This window comes from Bos grunniens, chromosome 8, assembly GCF_055505025.1.
Source record: "Bos grunniens cultivar Pamir isolate PY7600 chromosome 8, Bosgru_T2T1.0, whole genome shotgun sequence".
Classification (NCBI taxonomy): Eukaryota; Metazoa; Chordata; class Mammalia; order Artiodactyla; family Bovidae; genus Bos; species Bos grunniens.
This window is the reverse complement of record NC_141172.1, coordinates 56,520,254-56,546,547: the sequence shown is the minus strand read 5'-3', so window position 1 is coordinate 56,546,547 and position 26,294 is coordinate 56,520,254. Positions and strand designations below refer to the sequence as shown.

The following is a 26,294-nucleotide window of genomic DNA, read 5'->3' as shown; positions in this document are numbered from 1 at the left end:
GCCTGGTCTGGGTCTATTTTGTTACAGTCCAACCACAATGTAATTAGTTGCATATCTGCCTGTGTCATTTTTATATGTGTATTCCCCAGAATTTAAGTTCAATGCTTTGTACATGTCAGGTGTTAAATAAAAGTATGGTAGACTGAATGAACTGGTAGTCTCTCTCCCTTCCAACTGTAGGCTATGTCCTAACAGGAACTGGAAAAGAAGGCTAGAAATTTCCTCCACTACACTAAGCTATTTAGTTACCTTAACTCTTCCAAGGCTTGAAAAAAAGCCAAAAAGCAAACTGAGAGAGATAAACCAGTTCCCTTTATATGCCTGATTTGTGCCTACCTAAGAGATACTGCTATGTGGGAGAAGGAAGTAGAGAGAGGTCATTTAACAGAGTTGATGAAATGCACAGCTTTCCTATTCCTCCCATGTTGAATATTGACTAAATGGTCTCTTTATTTGTTTTATAATTTTCTAAACCATTACACACACTCACACCCAATGCCAATACAAATAATTTCATTTGTTCACTTTTGAGGTTTGCCACCAGACTCTTTACCTCCATTAACACAGGGAAATGGAAGGTGAATAGCCAACATAATAAATTGGTCTAGAGGCCAACTCATCCATCTGGTTCTTTCTTCCAGCATTCTTACTCTGTTGCCACCTCACCATACACAAACATCCATACACACACACCCAAATGAAACCATGACATGAAATAAATTCATCTCTATTACACAGAAAATTCATTTCTTTTAGGCTTCTTATGATATGTTTTTTGAACTTGGCCAGAGCTAAATTCTATCTCATTTATAAAATGGAATTAATTCTTGTCTTATTCCTTTATCAAAAACCCAATATAAAAAAATTATTGTTGATTTTTACCTCCAAAAATTCATCAGAATCACAGTAATAAACCAGCTGCTTAACCGATGTAAAAGAAGCAAGCAAACAAACCAACCAACCACTATAACTTATTAAAATATTTAGCTGTAAATGCCCAACTCAAGCATCACCTTGTCTGGAGAGCCATCCCTGACTCTCCACCCCATATCACTGCTGCTTCTGACAAAACATACTTGTTCCTACTGGTGTTGCCTCTGCATCCTGTAGCTACTTGTTTGTTGCACATACACCAGGGAATATAATTATTTGTTTGTCACTTCATTAGACTGTAAGCTCATTAAGGGCTGGAGCAATATCTGTAAACACAACCCTGACTTCGCTGTGACCAGAACGTAAATCCTCCTGCAGGTATGTTAGAAGGTGAGAGGAATAGAAAACCTCCTGACTTGCACTCTTTTCTCAGCCCTACACCTCACCAATGCCACGATCTCAGACATGGCATTTCTTCTATGACATAGGAACATCAGACTAAATCAAGTTTGCCAACTGCTGCCGCACAGGCCCAGTCCAGCCCCCAGACATGGTTTTTACCCTGCATGGTTTTGGCATCCGTAGTGTTAAAAAGAAACTTCAGTTAATTAAGAACATTCAGATACAGAAAGTATCACATGGAATCAGAATTTTCAGCTTCTCTTTAAAAATGATACGATCTCACAGCACTGGGTTGTAACTCCCTAAAGCAAAAGCTGGTGGAGCTGGCTGGTGGCTTGCTAAGATAGACTAGGAGCTGTCTACGCCACCACGGACCCTATTACTGTTTACTCTTGGCCCAGTCACTCATTTAAATTACTTGCCTCAATCCTTACATTCATTTGATTAGAGTTTTCTAAGTGCATGTTAGCTCTTATAATGCCATTCTTGGGGTCTAGGAATCCTCTCCCAGGCAGATACACAAGCACATGCACACGCACATTTCTTACCAGGGAGACAAGAAGCTCTGAGGCCTTCATACTACTGCTATCATACTACTCTCCAACCTCCCTTTAGGCTGATGTCCCTTGGCAATTAATGAATGAAAGGACGGGACATCAAATAGAGGAAAAAACCAGGAAGTCAGAGGAAGAGAGGTAAGTTTTAGCTACAAATAGTGCTACCAGAGGTATTATGATATCATGTGAGGAAGATTAGATAGTTTTACAGAGCCAGATTTTCCATACAGCAAAGCAATCATTTTGTCTATGATCCTGGAAACATACATAATAACTGATGTGAAAACAGGAGGTTAATCGTCCAAAATTATTGTGGCTCTGGGTGTCACTCCCACTGGGGTTCTCTCCCTTCTGCTCCCCATGGCCCTCTTGCAAGGAACTGCAACTAGCAATTTGAAATTTACACACCTTCACAGATGGGTTGCCCCCATCTGTAGCATATCCATAACCTCCCAGGGCAAAGCTGCCATTACTTACAGTATAATCAGTGGCACAGCGGGCGCAGAGAGGAGAGAGCTAGGTACATATTCCTAAGAAGCCTGATGAGCCCAACATACTGCTTGTCTCCAACACGTAGTGCTCCAGGAAATTTAATATAGCACATCTCAGTGTGCATGGCATGCATCCGCTATAACCATGTGGTGTCCGATTGGACAATTCAACAACAACCCAACCCGCATTTTCTCTCCAGCTTCCTTTATACTCTGACTAGATAAGTTGAGCATAGAGACCAGCAAAAACTCTGCCTTCAGTCATCTACTTACAGAACCATCTGCATCCTCAAATTCCTAGGTTTTCTTTCTTTGCAAAAGCTTCAAGTTAGTAACTAAAAAAAGAAAAAAAAAAGTTTATTAAACATGCTGCATATTAGTATCCTTATCCTATGGCATTGTATTTTAAGACTAATCAATCAGTTAATGATAAACAGAGAAGTCTTATTTTATAAATATTAGTACTAGAATCTATGTTTTTGGGTTGGGAGATTTTAGTAAGAAACTCAATAATAAGCACAAATTGCCAACTACTCCACTCTCTCCCAAAATATTCAAAGCAATCTAAGTGCAATTTCAGTCAGTTTCTCCATCTCATGAATATTTTTCTCAAAGGTGAAGGGGTCTGGGAAGGTAAGATGGATCATAGCAAATCTATTAACCACATCTGAAAAACACTCAAAGTAGAGTTAGAGTGTACCTAATGACAATTTTACCCACACCTTTTTTTCTATATGGAGAATAATGTTCATCCACATCCAGAATGTGGGATAATGTGTACATGCCTAGAATTCAAGAAAGCTGAATTCTAGTTCTGGCTTCACAATCTAGAATTGTAATCCTCTGTAAATCTCTATCTCTAGATTTCCTCAACTGTGAAATAAAAGATGAAATAACCTCTAAATTACTGCTTATCAAATTTTAAAATGTTCATGAATAACTCTGGTTTAGAGTGGAACTGACATTCTGCAATCTTAACAAGTTCTCAGACAGTGTTGGTAACTATTGGTCCAGGGACCACACTGTAAGAGCAAGATGCTAAAGCACTAGTTCTTAAATTTGGCTGCACATTAGATAACCTGGGGAGTGTGAAAAATATATCAATGCCTGGTGCCAACCTCAGGGCCTGGTTTAATGGCTTATCATCAGCTATGTTTGGCTATGGGGAGTTTTTGAAGCTCCTCAAGTGATTGTTTCCCAAATTCTGAGAACTTCATTCTATTCCTTAAAAATCTAAAATTATGATCTTTATTTTTTGTTGTTACTGTTTAGTTGTTGCTGTTCAGTCACTAAGTCATGTCCAACTGTTTGCAACCCCATGGACTGCAGCATGCCAGGCTTCCCTGTCCTTCACAATCTCCGAGAGTTTGCTCAAACTCATGTCCATCGAGGTGGTGATGACATCCAACCATTTCATCCACTGTTGCTTCCTTCTACTCTGCCCTTTATCTTTCTTAGTATCAAGGTCTTTCCCAATAAGTCAGCTCTTTGCACCAAGTAGCCAAAGTATCAGAGCGTTCAGCTACAGCATAAGTCCCTCCAATGAATATTCAGGGTTGATTTCCTTTAGGATTGACTGGTTTGATCTCCTTGCAGTCCAAGGGACTCTCCAGAGTCTTCTCCAGCACCACAGTTAGAAAGCATCAATTCTTTGGCACTCAGCCTTCTTTATTTTTTTAAGCTCTATTCCTTGCAAGTCTAAAAAGATTACCTTTATTTTTTCAATCACATTATATTTGTACAGTGAAATTCCTGATGTCTATTATCTCATGGCAACTCAAAGAGATATGCAGGGCAAAAGCTATTAACTCTCAGTTACAAAAGAGATAACCAAACACCCAAGAATCAGGTGACTTGCCTAATGGTATACAGCTAATGTCAGACCTTCTGCTACTAGAACACAGAGTTTCTGATACCCAACCTGTGCCTTCTCCAGACTGCTTTGTACTGACTCATATAGATGAATAATGACAAGCAAAAAGAAAAAGAGATCATAGCTTTTCTGCCCAAAATTCCACAAGAATGATTCAAATGGAGATGTAAGGGAGAAATACATGCAACTATAAAAACAATTAAATGTATATTTGGTGAAGGAGCTACCTGGCTGCTCTGGATGCAGAATAAGGTTGCTAAGACTATAACAGCAGGACCAGCCATTAGGCAACCAGTGAGCACAGTGAGATGGATTAACTCAGTACTCGAAATATGATAGTGTACTGGGCAAGTGCCATAACTGATCCTGGCAAGAGACCAGGAAGTCTGCCAATTGATGAAACTAATAATTTACTGGAACTTGTTAAGATAGCCATCCCATTTGAACACATTTGCAAAACCTACACAGAAACAAAACAAACTTAAGAGTTCTGGCATTAGAATTAAGGTAAAGGTGATCATGAATTTAAAGAAAGTCGGAGGTGGAAAGGAGGGAAATGATATTTTTAATGCTTACTATGCATCAGTCATTTGTAAAGATTATCTGGCCTTATTATAACTTGTAAGGTATATTTTGTTACCCCCATTTAACAAACAAGAAAGATGAAGCACAGAGTTTGACTTTTATACCAAGTTACACATCAATGTCCAAGCTGGGTTTAAGCCTAAATCTCTCTGATTTCAGCCCCCTCACGTCCTTTCCATACTGATTTCTATCACCAAATTAAACACTTTCAGGTAAACAACCATTCTTCCCTAAAATCTTCATCTTGTCGATGTACCAGGGACATAATGCTATGATAATGTTACAGCTCTTTGTTCCTGTTGCTCCAAAGGAGAATGGAAACACTATTTATGGGTAGACAGTTTGGCAAAAAACAAAACCTTTCATTGACCTTTTGGCCTCTTGGTTTTGCAAAGGTGAGGCCCCAAATTCTTTTCAACAGTGGTTCCAAGATAGCTGCCTTAAGTCAGATCTGCCCTGCAGACATGTTTAACTAAAATATATACCACTGACTCTCCTATCATTTTTAAGATCTTGGATTTTGGCAAATTAAAAAGCAACAGTATTTGAATAAGTAATTATCACATCGAAATGTAAATTTCTGATACCTCTCAAAATGTTGGAAGAGTAGGAAATAGTGGCACCATGCTTTCTCCTCGTATAATCAACTGAAGCTGAGTCACCAAGCTCTCCACAATGAAGTACGTACTCTCCATTCACCACAGTCCTATCTTTAGTTGTTATATGTATCAGATGACATTGTCTTCACAATTAAGATGAATATTTCTTATACCTTATTCTATCAAAGGCTGAATAATGAGAGAAACCCTAGGAAGTCCACTCATATATTTCAAGAAAAATTGAGAACTACATACTCTTTCTTATATCTACTTCATCCCATACATTAATATTTAACAGATTCCAAAGGTATCTGAGGTTGTAAGTCCTGCTTTTCAGAATTAGGTAGGTTGACACGTGAGTCTGAGTGAACTCTGGGAGTTGGTGATGGACAGGGAAGCCTGGCATGCTGCGATTCATGGGGTTGCAAAGAGTCGGACACGACTGAGCGACTGAACTGAACTGAGAACATTTTCTAACACCATACACATAAATAAACTCAAAATGGATTAAAGCTCTAAATGTAAGACTAGAATCTATGAAACTCTTAGAGGAAAACATAGGCAGAACACTCTCTGTGATAAATCAAGTAAGATTCTCTATGACCCACCTCCCAAAGTAATGGAAATAAAAACAAAAATAAACCTAATTAAACTTAAAAGCTATTGCACAATGAAGGAAGCTATAAGCAAGGTGAAAGGAAGCCTTTAGAATGGAGAAAAAAATAGCAAACAAAACAATTGACAAAGAATTAATCTCCAAAATACATAAGCAGCTCATGCAGCTCAATACCAGAAAAATGAGAGAGCCAATCAAAAAGTGGGCCAAAGACCTAAACAGACATTTCTCCAAAGAAAACATACAGATGGCTAATAAACACATGAAAAGATGCTCAACATGACTCATTATCAGAGAAATGCAAATCAAAAATCACAATGAGGTACTATATCAGGCCAGTCAGAATGGCCACCATCAAAAAGTCTACAAACAATAAATACTGGAGAGGATGGGGAGAAAAGGGAACCCTCTTACACTGTTGGTGGGAATGGAAACTAGTACAGCCACTAGGGAGAACAGTGTGTGGAGATTCCTTAAAAAAATTGGAACCAGAACTGCCATCAGTTCAGTTCAGTCATTCAGTCGTGTCTGACTCTTTGCAACCCCATGGACTGCAGCACTCCCGGCCTCCCTGTCCATCACCAACTCCCGGAACTTACCCAAACTCATGTCCATTGAGTTGCTGATGCCATCCAACAATCTCATGCTCTGTCCTCCGCTTCTCCTCCTACCTTCAATCTTTCCCAGCATCAGGGTCTTTTCCAATGAGTCGGTTCAACGCATCAAATGGCCAAAGTATTGGAGTTTCAGCTTCAACATCAGTCCTTCCAAGGAACACTCAGGACGGATCTCGTTTAGGATGGACTAGTTGGATCTCCTTGCAGTCTAAGGGACTCTCAAGAGTCTTATCCAACACCACAGTTTAAAAGCATCAATTCTTCAGTGCTCAGCTTTCTTTATAGTCCAACCCACATCCATACATAACTACTGGAAAAACCATAGCTTTGACTAGATGGACCTTTGTGGACAAAGTAATGTATCTGCTTTTTAATATGCTATCTAGGTTGGTCATAACATTTCTTCCAAGGAGCAAGCATATTTAATTTCATGGCTGCAGTCACCATCTGCAATAATTTTGGAGCCCAAGAAAATAAAGTCTGCCACTGTTTCCACTGTTTCCCCATCTATCTGTCATGAAGTGATGGGACTGGATGCCATGATCTTAGTTTTCTGAATGTTGAGCTTTAAGCCAACTTTTTTACTCTCCTCTTTCATGTTCATCAAAAGGCTCTTTAGTTCCTCTTCACTTTCTGCCATAAGGGTGGACATCTGCATATTTGAGGTTATTGATATTTCTCCTGGCAATCTTGATTCCAGCCTCTGCTTCATCCAGCCCAGTGTTTGTCATGATGTACTCTGCATATAAGTTAAATAAGCAGGGTGACAATATACAGCCTTGACATACTTCTTTTCCTATTTGGAACCAGTCTGTTGTTCCATGTCCAGTTTTAACTGTTGCTTCCTGACCTGCATACAGATTTCTCAAGAGGCAGCTCAGGTGGTCTGGTATTCCCATCTCTTTAAGAATTTTCCACAGTTTATTGTAATCCACACAGTCAAAGGCTTTAGCGTAGTCAATAAAGCAGAAATAGATGTTTTTCTGGAACTCTCTTGCTTTTTCGATGATCCAATGGATGCTTGAAATTTGATCTCTGGTTCCTCTGCCTTTTCTAAAACCAGTTTGAACATCTGGAAGTTCACGGTTCATGTATTGCTAAAGCCTGGCTTGGAGAATTTTGAGCATTACTTTACTAGCATGTGAGATGAGTGCAATTATGCGGTAGTTTGGGCATTCGTTGGCATTGTCTTTCTTTAGGATTGGAATGAACAGTGAACTTCTCCAGTCCTGTGGCCACTGCTGAGTTTTCCAAATTTGCTGGCATACTGAGTACAACACTTTCACAGCATCATCTTTTAGGATTTGAAATAGCTCAACTGGAATTTCATCACCTCCACTAGCTTTGTTCATAGTGATGCTTTCTATGGCACACTTGACTTCACATTGCAGGATGTCTGGCTCTAGGTGAGTGATCACACCATCATGATTATCTGGGTCATGAAGGTTTTTTTGTACAGTTCTTCTGTGTATTCTTGCCACCTCTTCTTAATATCTTCTGCTTCTGTTAGGTCCATACCATTTATGTCCTTTATTGAGCCCATCTTTGTATGAAATGTTCCCTTGGTTTCTCTAATTTTCTTCAAGTGATCCCTAGTTTTTCCCATTCTATTGTTTTCCTCTATTTCTTTGCACTGATCACTGAGGAAGGCTTTCTTATCTCTCCTTGCTATTCTTTGGAACCCTGCTTTCAAATGGGTATATCTCTCCTTTTCTCCTTTGCTTTTCACTTCTCTTCTTACAACCCAGCAGTCCTATTGCTGGGCATGCATATCAAGGAAACCAGAATTGAAAGAGACATATGTACCCCAATGTTCATTACAGCACTGTTTACAATAGCTAGAACATGGAAGCAACCTAGATATCCATCAGCAGATGAATGGATAAGGAAGTTGTGGTACATATACACAATGGAATATAACTCAACTATAAAAAAACAATGCATTTGAGTCAGTTCTAATGAGGTGGATGAAACTGGAGCCTATTATACAGAGTGAAGTAAGTCAGAAAGAGAAGCACCAATACAGTATATTAACATATATATGTGCAATTTAGAAAGACGGTAACAATGACCCTATATGCAAGATAGCAAAAGAGACACAGATTTAAAGACACAGACTTTTGAATTATGTGGGAAAAGGTGAGGGTGGGATGGTTTACGAGATTAGCATTGAAACATGTATATTGCCATATAGAAAACAGATGACCAGCGCAAGTTCAATGCATTAAGCAGGGCACTCAAAGCTGGTGTTCTGGGACAACCCAGAGAGACTGGGTGGGGAGGCAGCTGGGAGGAGGCTTCAGGATAGGGGGACACATGTGCACTTGTGGCTGATTCAAGTCAACGTATGGCAAAAACCACCTCAATATTGTAAAGTAATTATCCTCCAGTTAAATAAATAAATCATTAAAAAAAAAAAAAGGAGCATGTAGGTTGAAAAAGCCAAATGCTAAACAATTCTACCTAATAATTCAAAAGGCTTTCTTAAAGGGAATCTAATTATAATTGTACTACAGAGAGTTAGATGAATGTCTGTGTTCACATGTGGAACAGAAGAGGAAAGGAAGGTAACAGCAGCTTGGAGAAGCTTGCCACAAGATCTCCAAATGTGACTTGAGAAAACCAGAACAGAGTTTAAGACAGCAAACACCTCCCAGAATGCAATTTGAAGAGCATGCACATGTTACCCAGGAATTCCCAGATTTGTGATGGATGCATTCCTCTGGTTATAATGGGTGTGATAGTGAGGTTTACTACTAGAATTTCAGTGCAAAAGGGAAATATGACCCTAATACCTGGAGAACTGGGGAAAACTGGTTTAGTACGAATATAGAGTACAATGACGGAGAAGGCAATGGCACCCCACTCCAGTACTTCTGCCTGGAAAATCCCATGGATGGAGGAGCCTGGTAGCTTGTAGTCCATGGGGTCGCTAAGAGTCAGACACGACTGAGCGACTTCACTTTCACTTTTCACTTTCACGCATTGGAGAAGGAAATGGCAACCCACTCCAGTGTTCTTGCCTGGAGAATCCCAGGGACGGGGGAGTCTGGTGGGCTGCCGTCTATGGGGTCGCACAGAATTGGACACGACTGAAGCGACTTAGCAGCAGCAGCAGCAGAGTACAATGAAATCTGTTTGGTTCTACATAGTTCTTATTTCTTGAAATGCCTCAATCCTGTTTATGTAAAAAAAAAAAAAAAACTAATAGTAATAAATTTTAAAATGATTAAAATAATGAATAGTGATAGATGTGTGACATGTAGCTATGATTTCCTGACAGGTGTTAAGGTTTCTGTAAGCAAATAATCAAAATATTCAAGAACTGAAAGGAAAATTTGTTTTTATGGAATAAAAGGGTGCTCCGAGTAAACATTTGAACCTGTATAGGTTGTATGATTCATTTATCTTTGGCCCCTATATAGTCAAAACACAGATGCTTCACACGTAATAGCAGCTAGCTAATTTTTGTGCATTTAAAACGAAAAAGGTTTTTAAAATTATCATGAGAGATGTCTTAGAACTAAGTTTGCTTTTCAGAAAACTATAGTCACAGGTCTAGAAAGACGGGTCATGGGATTTCTGAAACATCCCCAACAATTTCTAATTACCACTAAAAGAGATGTGGGTGCTAGGAGAATGAGCAAAGTTCTTCATTGTCTATGAAGTTAGCATTGATGTTAGGCACTTCTTGTCTCATGCAATCCTCAACAACCCTACAATATGAATATTATTCCCTTTACAAAATATTACATGATAAAGACCTTTGTGGCCCTCTTCTATCTGAAAACATAAATGTTGTATTTGCAATGCCAAGAGCAAACCATAGAAAAAAGATACAAAAGGCAGAATTCAGCTCATGACCATCACTAAAGAAATCAACTGTTCCTCGTACTTGTTTGCTCTTTTGGTACATACATATTGGCCAAAGCAATAATTATTGATAAAGAGCTTCAAAGTCATCCTTTGGCACAACAGATCAACAATAACATCTGTGTAAATGTAATATCACAACATAAACACTCAAGGCCTCAGAAAAGAAAATAATGCTGTTTGGTTTGGTTCCATTTAGGGGAGCTTATATATTTTCCGAACAAGCCGTTCTCTCTATAAAACTCAGCTAGCAAATCTGCCTTGCCTATTATCATTGTGAGGATAATGTAGCAAACAGATGGAGGGTTTCATACAATTTGCTGAACTAAATTTAACAGGTTTGGCTGTGAGTGTCAACTTATTTTTATATTCTATTTGTGTTATGTTTGTAATAGATGCACACACATGAATAAAAACAGAAAATCTGTATACACAGTACAGCTGGTTCGATAATGTTTTCATTATAGCATCACATACTTCTAATTAGAAGGCTTTATATTTGGCCACCAAGAATTCTGGCTGCAGAATAGCTTGTGCAGCACTCAAATAACAAAAAAAAATGTTCATCAATACTGTAGGAATTCTTCCACACCTATAGCACCATGTAGGGCCAGGTTCATTAAATTAATAATGATCTAATAAATAAAAGAAAAATTGAACAGCACACGACAAATTTTAGTACGTAGAGTTAATTTGGCCCAGAGGCCCAAATAGGAATATATCTATCTATGACAGATGAAACGTGGAACACTATGTCAATAATACGAGTAGGTAAAATTGAGCATTATTAATGTTAAATGGTGCTCAATTCAGGAAGCTTCCACAAGCCTCTTATCCTTATCTATCAGAGGGCAGAGAGTGGAAACCATAATCACAGAAAACTAACCAAACTAAGCACATGGATCACAGTCTTCTGTAACTCAATGAAACAATAAGCCGTGCCATGAAGGGCCACCCAATATGGATAGGTCATGGTGGAGAGCTCTGACAAAACATGGTCCAGTGGAGAAGGAAATGGCAAACCACTTCAGTATTCCTGCCTTGAGAACCCCATGAACACTATAAAAAGGCAAAAAGAAATGACACTGAAAGATGAACTCCCCAGGTAGGTAGGTGCCTAATATGTTACTGGAGAAGAGTAGAAAGATAACTCCAGAAAGAATGAAGAGACAGAGCCAAAGCAAAAACAACACCTAATTGCAGATGTGACTGGTGATGGAAATAAAGTCTGATGCTGTAAAGAACAATATTGCACAGGAACCTGCAATGTTAAGTCCACAAATCAAGGTAAATTGGAAGTGGTCAAACGGGAGATAGCAAGAGTGAATATCGATATTTTAGGAATCAGTGAACTAAAGTGGATTGGAATTGGCAAATTTAATTCACATGACCATTATACCTACTACTATGGGCAAGAATTCCTTAAAGAAATGGAGTAGCCCTCATATTCAACAAAAGAGTCTAAAATGCAGTACTTGGGTGCAATCTCAAAAATGACAGAATGATCTCAGATTGTATCCAAGGCAAACCATTCAATATCACAGTAATCCAAGTCTATGCTCCAACCACTAATGCTGAAGAAGCTGAAGTTTAACAGTTCTATGAAGACCTACAAGAACTTCTAGAACTAACACCAAAAACAGATGTCCTTTTCAATATAGGGGACTCAAATGCAAAAGTAGGAAGTCAAGAGATACTTGGAGTAACAGGCAAGTTTACCCTTGGAGTACAAAATGAAGCAGGGCAAAGGCTAATAGAATATTGCCAAGAGAACGCACTGGTCACAGCAAACACCCTCTTTCAACAACACAAGAGATGACTCTACACATGGACATTATCAGATGGTCAATACCAAAATCAGATTGATTATAGTCTTTGCAGCCAAAGATGGAGAAACTCTATACAGTCAGCAAAAACAACACTGGGAGCTGACTTGAACTCAGATCATGAACTCCTTATTGCCAAATTCAGACTTAAACTGAATAAAGTAGGGAAAACTACTAGAACATCCAGGTATGACCTAAATCAAATCCCTTACAATTATACAGTGGCAGTGACAGACAGGTTCAAGGGATTAGATCTGATAGACAGAGTGCCTGAAGAACTATGGATGGAGGTTCGTGACATTGTACAGGAGGCAGCGATCAAAACAAATGCAAAGAAAAACAAATGCAAAAAGGCAAAACAGTTGTCTGAGGAGGCTTTACTTCTGAGAAAAGAAGAGAAGAAAAAGGCAAAGGACAAAAAGAAAGATATATCCATTTGAATGCAGAGTGCCAAAGAATAACAAGGAGAGATAAGAAAGCCCTCCTCAGTGATCAATGCAAAGAAATAGAGGAAAACAATAGAATGGGAAAGACTAGAGATCACTTCAAGGAAATCAGAGATACTAAGGGAACATTGCATGCAAAGATGGGCACAATAAAGGACAGAAATGGTATGGACCTAACAGAAGCAGAAGATATTAAGAAGAGGTGGTAAGAATACACAGACAAACTTTACAAAAAAGATCTTAATGACCCAGATAAGCATGATGGTGTATTCACTCACCTAGAACCAGACATCCTGGAATGAAAGTCAAGTGGGCCTTAGGAAGCATCACTACAAGCAAAGGTAGTGGAGGTGATGGAATTCCATCTGAGCTATTTCAAATCCTGAAAGATGATGCTGTGAAAGTGCTGCATTCAACATGCCAGCAAATTTGGAAAACTCAGCAATGACCACAGGACTGGAGAGGTCAGTTTTCATTCCAATCCCAAAGGAGGGCAATGCCAAAGAATGCTCAAACCACTGCACAGCTGCACTCATCTCACGTGCTAGCAAAGCGAGGCTTCAACAGAAAATGATCCAAGAACTTCCAGATGTTCAAGCTGGATTTAGGAAAGGCAGAGGAACCAGACATCAAATTGCCAATATCCACTGGATCATAGAAAAAGCAAGAGTTCCAGAAAAACATCCACTTCTGCTTCATTGACTACACCAAAGCCTTTGAGTGTGTGGATCACAAGAGACTGTAGGAAAACCTTAAAGAGACGGGAATACCAGACTACCTTACCTGACTTCTGAGAAATCTGTACACAGGTCAAGTAGCAACAGTTAGATCAGGTCATGAAACAATGGACTGGTTCCACATTGGGAAAGGAGTACATCAAGGCTGTATATTGTCATCCTGCTTATTTAACCTATATGCAGAGTACCTCATGAGAAATGCTGGGCTGGATGAAGCACAAGCTGGAAGCAAGATTGCAGGGAGAAATATCAATAACCTCAGATATGCAGATGACACCACCCTTATGGCAAAAAGCAAAGAGAAACTAAAGAGCCTCTTTGATGAAAGTGAAAGAGGAGAGTGAAAAAGCTGGCTTAAAACTCAACGTTAAAAAAACGAAGATCATGGCAGACAGTCCCATCACTCCATGGCAAATAAATGGGGTAACAATGCAAACAGTGAGAGACTTTATTTTCTTGGGCTCCCAAATCACTGCAGATGATGACTGCAGCCATGAAATTAAAAGATGCTTGCTCCTGGGAAAAAAAGCTATGACAAACCTAGACAGCATATTAAAAAGCAGAGACATTACTTGGCCAACAAATTACATCTAGTCAAAGCTACGGTTTTTCCAGTAGTCATGTATGGATGTGAGAGCTGGACTATAAAGAAAGCTGAGCACTGAAGAATTGATGCGTTTGAACTGTGGTGCAGGAGAAGACAGCTTGTGCTAAGCTGAAGACTGTGAAGCTTGTGCTTGAGAAGACTGTGGTGCTGGAGAAGACTGCTTGGACTGCAAGGAGTCAAACCAGTCAATCCTAAAGGAAATTAATCCTGAATATTCATTGGAAAGGCTGATGCTAAAGCTGAAGCTCCAATACTTTGGCCACCTGATGTGCAGAACTGACTCATTAGAAAAGACCCTGATGCTGGGAAAGATTGAAGGCAGGAGGAGAAGGGGCAACAGAGGTTGAGATGGGTGGATGGCATCACTGACCTGATGGACATGAGTTTGAGCATGCTCCAGGAGTTGGGGATGGACAGGGAGCTTAGTGTGTTGCAGTCCATATGGTCTCAAATAGTTGGACATAACTCAGTGACTGAACTGATACTATATGGAGTAGAGAGGAAATAGTGAGGAAACAACATATAGCCTGAAAATAAAACAAAATAAAAACTTACTTGACAAAGTCATCATCAAAGCTATAGAAAAAAACAGTATAGTCTACTGAGCTTATGTCTATCTCTGTAGTAAGAATTTACTCTTCAGTTAATTAATAATCTGTCTTCTCTCTTTATTGAATGTGAAACACCTCTGTTGATTTAGTGCGCATAAAGACCAAGAATTTTTTTTATTGTATTCATCAAGTTCATCACCTTATTAGCCCTCAGTGACATCTCTGTTTAGGTTTTCTCTATGAAACATTACAAATATTTTATATTTTTGAAATCCTCTTCTAAAAAATTTTCCTCTAGCAGGTACTGTTCTTTCAGTCAGTGTTAGTACCAAAAATAAAAAACCATCACCGTTCATATTCTTCATCTTTCCTCCTATCTTCTGGATTCTGTATTTCTTTCCACTTGTTACTAAGAATCCTTATGATGGATTTTTTTCTTTGTTATAAATTTCCTGAATATCTTTAATTGCTCCATTTTCTAAAATATTCTTCATTGCCTTTCGTCTCTGATTCTCTCTTATTGTCTTTTGGACATATAGTTTGAGGGAGTGGGGTTAGAGAGACAATATTTTATAATTCAATGAATATTTTGGGGTGGCAGTGGGCATTTGTTTTAAAGATATATACCTAGAGTATGCAAGGCAACAAGTGTTTGATTTTACTGTTTCCTGGGAAAGTTTGCTCTTGGCCACTAAGTTTCTACCTCTAAATTAAGATTTGGGACTTGGGAAGGCTTTGTATCTTTTCCATCTAAAATCTCCATTTTCACCTCAATCAGTGGTTCTCAGGACCTCTGGGGGTCCCTGAGATTATAAGAGAGTCAGTCAAGTAAAAACAACTTTCATATAAACAAGGAACTGCATGTACATTGGAGTTTTCCAGAGTAATATCACAACAGATTGAATGCATAAGCAGATATGAGAATCCAGCTGTCACTGTGCTAGACATTAAAGGTTTGCAAAAATGTAAAATAATTTCACTTTCTCACTAAATACTTTTGTTTTTTATAATAGTTATTTTTCATAAAAAATATGTTATTTATGATAGTTTGTAATTGGTTTATTTTTGGTTTTTAAAATGAATTAATGAATAAGGTATCTTACTTTAATTTCTAATATAGTAAATACTAATAGATATAACCTACATAAATAAAAGTTCTTTTGGAGCCTTCCATAATTTTTAAGAATGTTAAAGCATCTTGAAATTTAAACAAAAATGAGAACTGCTGATTTAGATAAACTTTGGGGCTTAACAGAGGTAAATTATTTTTAAAAATTTACTCAAGATAAACTATTCAAATTATTCCTGAAACACTTATCCCCAGAAGAGATTCATAAGAGACTTGGTCTCAGGATCTGACTCTTCCATTAACTTTCTGGGTAAAAAGAAAGAAAGCCATCATTAAGTCATGCCTGTCTCTTGCAATCCCATGAACTGTAGCCTGCCAGGCTCCTCTGTCCCTTGGCTTCCCCAGGCAAGAATACTGAAGTGGGTTGCCATTTCTTTCTCCCGGAGAACTTCTGGGTAACTTCTATGATATCAATTAGTTGTTTGAGTATGTCAAGTTTTTTCATTTATAAAGTGAAGATGATAGTAACAATAGCTTGGCAGCGGCAGCGATGGTTCAGTCGCTAAGTCGTGTCCGACTCTTGCAACCCCGTGGACTGTAGCCTGCCAGGCTCCTCTGTCCATGGGATTCTCCAGGCAAGAATACTGGAGTGGGTTGCCATTTCCTTCTCCAGGGGATCTTCCTGACCCAGGAATCGAACCCAGGTCTCCTGCATTGTAGGCAGATTCTTTACCAACTGACCTACAAGGGAATACTTACTAAATGTTACTGAGTAACAGGAATTATTATAAGTGCTTCATATGTGTTAGTAACTTTAGCCTCATAACAAAAGAACACTCACACACTGCTGGTGGGAATGTAAATTGGTCCAGCCATTATGGAGAACAGTATAGAGGTTCCTCTGAAAACTAAAAAGTGCTACCATAGGACCCTGCAGTCCCACACTTGAATATCCAGTGAAAACCATGATTCAAAAAGATACATGCACCTCAGTGTTCATAGCAGTGCTATTTACAATAGCAAGGACATGGAAGCAACCTAAAAGTCCATCAACAGAGGAATGGATAAAGAAGAGTGACACATGCATACAATGAAATATTACTCAGCTATAAGAAGGAATTAAATTGGGTCATTTGCAGTGATGTGGATGAACCTAGAGTCCTACAGAGAGAAGTAAGTAAGAAAAAAAACAAGTATAGTATATTATGGATATATAGGGAATCTAGAAAAAACAGTACTGATGAACCTATTTTCAGGACAGGAATACAGATGCAGATTTAGAGAATGGAATTGTAGACAAGGGGAAAAGGGGAGGAGAGGGTGGGATGAACTGAGAGACTAGCACTGACATATATACACTACCACGTGTTAAATAGATAACTAGTGGGAAGCTGTTATGTAGCACAGGGAGCTCAGCTCAGTGCTCTGTGATGACTTAGAGGGGTGGGCAGGGAGGGAGGCACAAGAGGGAGAAGATATATGTATACATATAGCTGATTTTTATACAGCAGAAACTAACACAACATTGTAAAGCAACTGTACTCCATTTTTTAAAAAAAGTAAAAAAATGTTTTAAAAGGAGTCACAAAAAAATTAAATTAAAATTAAAAAATGAGTGTAAAGTCAAGTGGGCCTTTTAGGAAGCATTAGTACAAACAAAGCTAGTTGGGGTGATAGAATTCCAGCTGAGCTATTTCAAATCCTAAAAGATGATGCTGTGAAAGTGCTGCACCCAATATGCCAGCAAATTTGGAAAACTCAGCAATAACCATAGGACTGCAAAAGGTCAGTATTCATCCCAATTCCAAAGAAAGTCAGTGCTAAAAAATGTTCAAACTACCGCACAACTGCACTCATTTCACATGCTAAGCAAGGTAATGCTCAAAATCCCTCAGAGTAGGCTTTGATACCATGTGAACCAAGAAGTTCCAGATGTACAAGCTGGATTTAGAACCAGAGGAACCAGAGATCAAACTGCAAAAATCAACTGGATCATAGAGAAAGCAAGGGAATTCCAGAAAAACATCTATTTCTGCTTCACGGACTGTGCTAAAGTCTTTGACTGTATGGATCACAACAAACTATGGAAAATCCTTAAAGAGATGGAAATACCAGACCACCTTACCTGCCTCTTGAGAAACTGTATGCAGATCAAGAAGCAACAGTTAGAACTGGACAAGGAACAACTCCTTGGTTCAAATTGGGAAAGGAGTACAGCAAGGCTGTATATTGTTACCCTACTAATTTAACTTCTATGCATAGTACATCATGTGAAATGCCAGGCTGGATTAATCAGAAGCTGAAATCAAGATTGCCAGGAGAAATATCAACAACCTCAGATATGCAGATAACTCTCTAATGGCCGAAAGTGAAGAGGAACTAAAGAGCATCCTGATGAGGGTGAAAGAAGAGAGTGAAAAAACTAACTTAAAACTCAACATTCAAAAAATGAAGATCATGGAATCTGATCCCATCACTTCATGACAGATAGATGGAGAAAAAGTGGAAATAGTGGCAGACTTTATTTACTTGGGCTCCAAAATCACTGCAGATGGTGACTGCAGCCATGAAATTAAATATGCTTGCTCCTTAGAAGAAAAGATATGACAAACCTAGACAGCATATTAAAAAGCAGAGACATCACTTTGCCAACAAATGTCTGTATAGTTAAAGCTATGGTTTTTCCAGTAGTCACCTATGGATGTGAGAGTTGGACCATCAAGAAGGCTCAGCGCCGAAGAATTGATGCTTTCAAATTGTGGTGTTGAAGAAGACTCTTGAGAATCCTTTGGACAGCAAAGAGATAAAAACAGTCAATCCTAAAAGAAATTAATCCTGAATATTCATTGGAAGGACTGATGTTGAAGCTGAGGCTACAATACTTTGGCCTTCGGATCTGAAGAGCCAACTCATTGGAAAAGACACTGATACTGAGAAAAATTGAAGGCAGGAGGAGAAGCGGGTGACAGAGGATATCTAGGTTGGATGGCATCAGGGACTCAGTGGAAATGAGTTTGAGCAAACTCCCAGAGACAGTGAAGGACAAGGAGCTTGGCATGCTATAGCCCATGGGGGTCGCAAAGACTTAGCAACTGAATAACAACATATATGAACCTATTTATGAAACAGAAACTGAGTTTACAGATGTAGAAAACAAACTTTTGGTTACCAAGGGAGAAAAGAGGGAAGGATAAATTGGGAGACTAAAACTGACATATACACATGATCATATATAAGAAAGATAACTAATGAGAACTTACTGTACAGCACAATACTCAATACTGAGTAATGACCTATATAGGAATAGAAACTTTTAAGTAGATATATTTATGTATAACCGATTTACTTTACTGTACAGCAGAAACTCCAATACCACAGTTCAAAAGCATTATTTCTTCAGTGCTCAACTTTCTTTACAGGCCAGCTCTCACAACCATACATGACTACTGGAACTGTGGTGTTGGAGAAGACTCTTGAGAGTCCATCCTAAAGGAAATCAGTTCTGAATATTCATTGGAAGGAGGAATGCTGAAATTGAAACTCCAATACTTTGGCCACCTGATGCAAAGAGCTGACACACTGGAAAAGACCCTGATGCTGGGAAGGATTTAAGGCAGCAGCAGAAGGGGATGACAGAGGATGAGATGGGTGGATGGCATTACTGACTCTACGGATGTGAGTTTGTGCAAGCTCCAGGAGTTGGCGATGAATAGGGAAGCCTTGCGTGCTGCAGTCCATGGGGTCACAAAGAGTCGGACATGACTGAGCAACTGAACTGAACTGGACAGCAGAAACTAACACAACATTGTGAATCAAAAGTGAAAGTATCCAACTCTTTGTGACCCCATGGACTAATACTAGAGTGGGTAGCCTTTCCTTTCTCCAGGGGATCTTCCCAACCCGAGGATCAAACCCAGGTCTCCCACACTGCAGGCAGATTCTTTATCAGCTGAGCCACAAGGGAAGCCCAAGAATACTGGAGTGGGTAGTCTGTCCCTTCTCCAGCAGATCTTTCCAATCCAGGAATCGAATCGGGATCTCCTGCATTGCAGGCGGATTCTTTACCAACTGAGCTGTCAGGGAACGGAAGTTGTAAGTCAACTATAAATAAAATAAAAACAAAAACTGATTTTAAAAAATACTCATCGCAGCCCTATGAAAAAGGAGTTTATTATCCCCATTTTACAGAGAAGAAAATGGAAACAGAGAAAGATTAAGTACCTTGTCAAACATCATGTATCTAAAAAGCACTAGATATGAAACTTGAACTCCTACAATATGGGTTCATAATATGTATTAGATCCCTTTAGCTCTATGTAAAAATTGGAAGCAGTGACAGATTTTATTTTCTTAGGCTCCAAAATCACTGCAGATGGTGACTGCAGCCATGAAATTAAAAGATGTTAGCTCCTTGGAAGGAAAATTATGACAAACCTAGACAGTATATTAAAAAGCAAAGACACTACTTTGACAATAAAGGTCCATACAGTCAAAGCTGTTTTTCCAGTAGTCATGTATGGATGTTATTGTTGGACCATATACAAGGCTGAGCACCAAAGAATTGACGCTTTCCAACTGTGGTGCCGGAGAAATCTCTTGAGAGTCCCTTGGACTGCAAGGAGATCAAATTGGTCAGTTAGGAAATCAACCCAGAATAGTCATTGGAAGTACTGATATTGAAACTCCCATACTTTGGCCACCTGATATGAAGAGCTGACTCATTGGTAAAGACCCTGATGCTGGGAAAGACTGAAAGCAAAAAGAAATGGGGGCAGCAGAGGATGAAATGGTTACATAGCATCACTGTCTCAATGGATATGAATTTTAGTAAACTCCACGAGATGGTAGAGGACAGAGGAGACTGGCATGCTGCAGTCCATGGGGTCTTAAAGAGTCAGACACAACTTAGCAACTGAACAACAACAAGCTGTATGTAATATGACAATTTCCCAAATACTGCAAGCCATACACACTGAATGTTGGTCACCAGGCTTTCCTCTTTGGCTTTGTAAACCTGCTTCCCCACCATCTTTGTCTTTTAATCTGATTAAGTCCCTTCTTAAGTTCTTTCTCTAACGTTATTTTCCAAATATGAGCTTATTTGTGTATATACCTTTCTTGTTTGTGTATATACTATATTTTCCCATTACTCTGGATATTTATGTTAAGTTTCCCAATTTGTAAAATCCCAAATGAAAAAAAAATAAAAGATGTCAATGGGCTGAATGTGCCTCATGGTCTGTGTGTGTGCAAATTCTAATATAATGGAATCAATTTAACTTTACTTTATGAGATGTTTATAGTATCACAATTCATTTGACAGTAAATATAAAATATTGGGGCAGTTATGCAATTAAAAAACAGTAATAATATTATTACTACCACTTCATGGAATGGGGCTATTTGAACAAACAAGAACTATCTAGAGAACACATTACTTGAAATATTGACTCAGAAAACCCATGGAAAGCAGACTGTTAAGTGCCTTTAAAAGTGTAAGAGAGAATGGCAGAAAAAACAGAAAGTAGATCATGTTGATACCCAACTCAAAATATTCCAGTGGCTTCCAAATATAGTTAGAATAAAATCCAAACTCCCAATCACAATCTTTAAGATTGTACAGGGTCTTCCTTCATATCATTCTTACTACTAATCTCTGCACTATGGCTGGGCAGACTTCCTTTTTTATTTCAACATATTAAAATCTTATATATCATATATATAATATCAGGGCTTCCCTGATAGCTCAGTTAGTAAAGAATCTGCCTGCAATGCAGGAGACCCCGGTTAGACTCCTGGGTCAGAATTGAAGGCTACCCACTCCAGTATTCTGGCCTGGAGAATTCCATGGACCATATAGTAAATGGCGTTGCAAAGAGTTGGACACGACTGATCAACTTTCACTTTCACTTCAAAATCCTACTTCAGAATTTTGGGATTGTAATCCCATTTGCCCTGGAAAATCTCTTCTTCTAAATCTTCAGCCTAAGTCACTCCTTGGACAGGCTTTCCCTGACTACTCTATATAATTAGCCCTGCCAATCTCACTACCCACCCTACAATAGATACCCACTTCATTTTTTAGGACGTGTATGTACTAGCTATAAAGTATCTTATTTATTTATTGGTTTACTTGTATATTTTCTATCTTCTCTGATTAAACAGTACACAAATAGCAGCAAACTTGTCTTCTATTCCCAACAATAATTGACACCTAGGAAGCACTCAGTTAATGTTTTTGAATAAATGTTGAATGAATAAAGGACTCTATAAAATATGTGCCAGTTGTCCAAAATAATTGAGACATTCAAATATGTATGGAGCCACCACAGAAAACTACCTTTCACCCCTCTAGGGATAATTTCTTTCTCCTTATTGCTCAAAGTAAGGTGGGTTACTGCACCCAAGGTTCCCTGGAATGCTTGCCTAATTAGCTAGAGAGATGAGATATTGAAAGACAAGGTCTAATAGATACTCTGAGTGAACTCAGTTGAGAGCCTCTAGATGCATTATTGATTATGCATGCATTCAGATTCTTGCTGTTTGCACATCAGCACTTGCATCAGGGAATCAACTCTGGGTAGGTCTACCTAAAAATCATCTGAACAGAAATCATTTATTCCAGCAATTTAAAATAAATATGGTCATGAGATTACTGCAAAAAGGGGATATTTACTTAGTACAGCACTTGAGTTCCATTAAACTTTGTATTCGTGAGATCACCCTTAGACATAAAACATTAGAAAACTAGGGGGCTTATTTCATTAGGAACTGATGTTTCTCTTGCATGTCAGTGCATAATAGATAATTTGAATGAAAATATGTTGGCTAAAAAAACAGTGAACTAATAGTAGCTTTTAATCTAGAAAATTTGCCAATCTTGATAGCATCAAATGTACATACTATATTAAGCAAAGTTCTTATCTCTCTATTTGATCTCTTTATTAAGAACTTTCCCACACAATCTGAAGAGAAATCTGAACAAAGAAGTAAGATATTAAAATGTCTTCTCTGCTTTTAAACTCACAAACAGACCTCCTACCCTGCTAGATTAAGTTACTGTTCTGGCTATTTGATGATGCCTGATCCTCTAAAAGTAAGTGTTTCTAAAATAACTCTACAGGGTATGAGCCCTAGATTTTACTCCTTTTCTAGAGTGTACTTCTTGAAAACATTTTATGACCTTAGATTTGCCCATACAAGTGGAGATCCTCTACCATCAACCTATGAAACCCATTTCATGAAATATCACCTGTTACCTCCTAATGACCAAATCCAGAAACCCTTATTTCACCCCTTTCTTTGTGTTCATAACCAACCCCCTCTCTGCTTTACCCTTCTGAGATCCAGTACATTCTAATTGACCCTTATTCCAAATCTTCACTCAACCTCCAGAGCTCATGTTTTGCTTCCAGATCTGCTCTTTAATCTTGCTACCATTTTAATTAGTATAATGTGGGTGAACAAATATAAAAAACAAGGAAATAATCATTCCCTTATACAGAAAAGCTTCTGTATCTATATGTGGGTTTTATTTCATTTATATTTCAGTGTGGTGCCCTGAAGTTTACATAGCACAGCTGTATTCATTAACTGATTTTATCCTACTGTCATAGTATCTAGGCAGTTGCATAGTCTTATTAGTCAGAGTTCTCCAAAGGAATAGAACCAATATAGGGTGTGTGTGACTGTGTGTGTGTGTGTGCTGTGTATCTGTGTATGAGAGAGACTGATTAATTGATTCATTGATTGATTAATTGACTGAATGATTTTAAGGAACCAGCTCATTTGATTATGGACACTGGTAAGACAAAAATCTGCAGTGCAGGCCAGTAGGCTGAAGATCCGGCAAAGAGTTGATGCCACAGTCTCAAGTCTAAGGCAATCAAGAGTCAGAATTTGTTCCTCTTTGGGGGACCTCAATCTTTTTTCTTAAGGCTTTCAGCTGACTAGATGAAGCCCATCCATACTATGAAGGGTAATAGTACTCAGAGCCTACTAATTTTAAATGGTAATCACATCTAAAATATTAATACACCTCCACAATAACATCTAGAATGCTGTTTGACTAAAGCCTGGGTACCATGGCCTCACCAAGTTGACACATAAAATTAACCATCACAAAATTATTCACTATTATTCAGTGTTAAAAAGAAAAGAGCTATCAAGCCATTAAAACCATGAAAGAATCTTATTAGTAATTAATATTATTACTAAGCTTTATTGTTCCAACTTTACAGATAAGGAAATAGGCTTTTGTTAGCATTATTTAGCCAAAATTACTAGCTACCGTATGTTAGTGCTCACACTAGAAACCAGGTCTCATTACTCCTCATCACATGTACATTCCAAAAATCACACCGCCTCTAACATTACTGCAGCAGTTTTCAATTTTGTGGGAATAAGATTTACATTTCTTCCAATAAGAGATCTAAAACCCACAGAATATTTAGCTCTCACTTCATGGCCAAAAATCCACAACTGCCCAATGTCAAGAGCATAGAATTCCCTTTAAGGAGGTGAGAACTGATAGATATTAATATAATATGAGCCTTCAAGGGTAAACTAAGACATCAAGTTTGGAATGTCCCTCTAGAGACTACACCAAAATTCACAAAAACTATTTCACCTCTCAACAAGAATTTCAAGATTCCAGAAGTACTTTTCAGCACAAAGAGACAGACAGCACAGAACATAAAACTTTATCAAAAATAAACCTTAATGTGAAAGACAGTGTCAAAAGAATGAGGAGACAAGCTACAGACTGGGAGGAATACTTATAAAAGACATATCTGAAAGAGGACTGTTATCCAAAGTATACAAAGAACTCTTAAAACTAAAGAAAACAAAGAATCTGGTTTAAAAAAAATGATCCAAAGACCTTACAGTCACCTCATCAAAAAAGATATAGATATGGCAAACTGGCATTTGAAAAGATGTCCAACATCATATGTCATTAGATAAATGCTAATCAAAACAATAATGAGATACCACTACACACCAACCAGAAAGGCCAAAACTCAGAACACTGATAACAAAAACTGGGAAGCATGTGGGGAAACAGAAACTCAGGGGAAATACAAAATGTTACAGCCACTATGGAAGAGAGTTTGGCAGTTTCTTATAAAACTAAACATACTTTTTTATAAAGCTAAACATCTCATCCAGTGATCATGCTCTTTGATATTTATCCAAAAGAATTTAAAATTTTAGTTCAGTTCAGTCACTCAGTCACATCCATCTCTTTCAACCCCATGGACTGCAGCATGCCAGGCTTCCCTGCCCTTTACTATCTCCCCAAACTTTGCTCAAACTAATATCCATTGAGATGGTGACAACACTGAACCATCTCATCCTCTGTCATCCCCTTCTCCTCCTGCCCGCAGTCTTTCCCAGCATCAGGGTCTTTTCCACTGAGTCAGTTCTTCACATCAGGTGGCCAAAGTGTTGGAGATCCAGCTTCAGCATCACTCCTTCCATTGAATATTCAAGACTGATTTCCTTTGGGATTGGCTGGTTTGATCTCCTTGCAGTCCACAAGACTCTCAAGAGTCTTCTCCAACACCACAGTTTAAAAGCATTAAATCTTCGATGCTCAGCTTTCTTTATGGTCCAACTTTCACATCCATACATGACTACTGGGAAAACCATAACTTTGACTAGACGGACTTCTGTCAGCAAAGTAATGTCACTGCTTTTTAATATGCTGTCTAGGTTTGTCATAGCTTTTCTTCCAAGAAGCAAGCGTCTTTTAATTTCACAGCTGCAGTCACCATCTGCACTGATTTTGGAGCCCAAAATCCACACAAAAATCTTCACTTGGATGATTATAGCAGCTCATTCTAATTTCCAAAACTTAGATGCAACCAAGATGTCCCCTTCAGTGGGTGAATGGATAACTCAACTATGTACATCCAGACAACGGAATATTATTTCAGTGCTGAACAGAAATAGGCTATCAAGTCATGAAAAGACATGGAAGAAGTTTAAATGCATATTAGTAAGTTTAAGAAGTCAATCTGAAAAGGCTACATACTATATGATTTAAACCATATGACATTCTGGAAAAAAACAAAACTACAGTAAAAACATCACTGGCTGCCAGGGATTAGCGGGGGAAAAGAAATGAATAGGTGAAAAATAGAGGACTTTTAGGACAGTGAAACACTTTTAATGATACTATATACAGGAACAGATATATGTAATTAATAGAATGAAATACTTTAGACTTATAAAAATAATAATCCTTCCTGCACCTTGATCTACACCAAAATTGATCTAATATTGCTGAATTTTTAAGTCCGAATGGTTTATAAAGTCCTTCTTGTTTATCTAACCTGTATTTCTAGAAGGCTATCAAAACAACAAAGAAAACACCTCCATGCCTTGCATGGGCAAAGTGACACAGGGAAAATGTATGTGAAAACTCTCAGGGGGAGGCTAAGGGACACTCTGGATGATGGCGAAGACACAGAGCTAGAAGTATTTACAGGAAAGAAAAGAAGGTGAGGACATGCAAATCACATCCCTGGGAGAATTCAATGTGAGTTCAATAAAACATGAACTGGACTT

At 38.4% G+C, this 26,294-nt stretch overlaps 1 long non-coding RNA gene across 2 annotated transcripts in view; it reads right to left on the bottom strand.

The window, feature by feature from the left end:
• LOC147367093 (uncharacterized) overlaps positions 1-26,294 on the bottom strand; it is a 349,455-nt gene that overhangs the window by 241,684 nt on the left and 81,477 nt on the right. For both annotated transcript variants that reach the window (XR_015169171.1, XR_015169172.1), the window contains exon 2: positions 2,597-2,658. This is a non-coding gene — a long non-coding RNA (uncharacterized LOC147367093). The remainder of the gene's footprint in view (positions 1-2,596; positions 2,659-26,294) is intronic.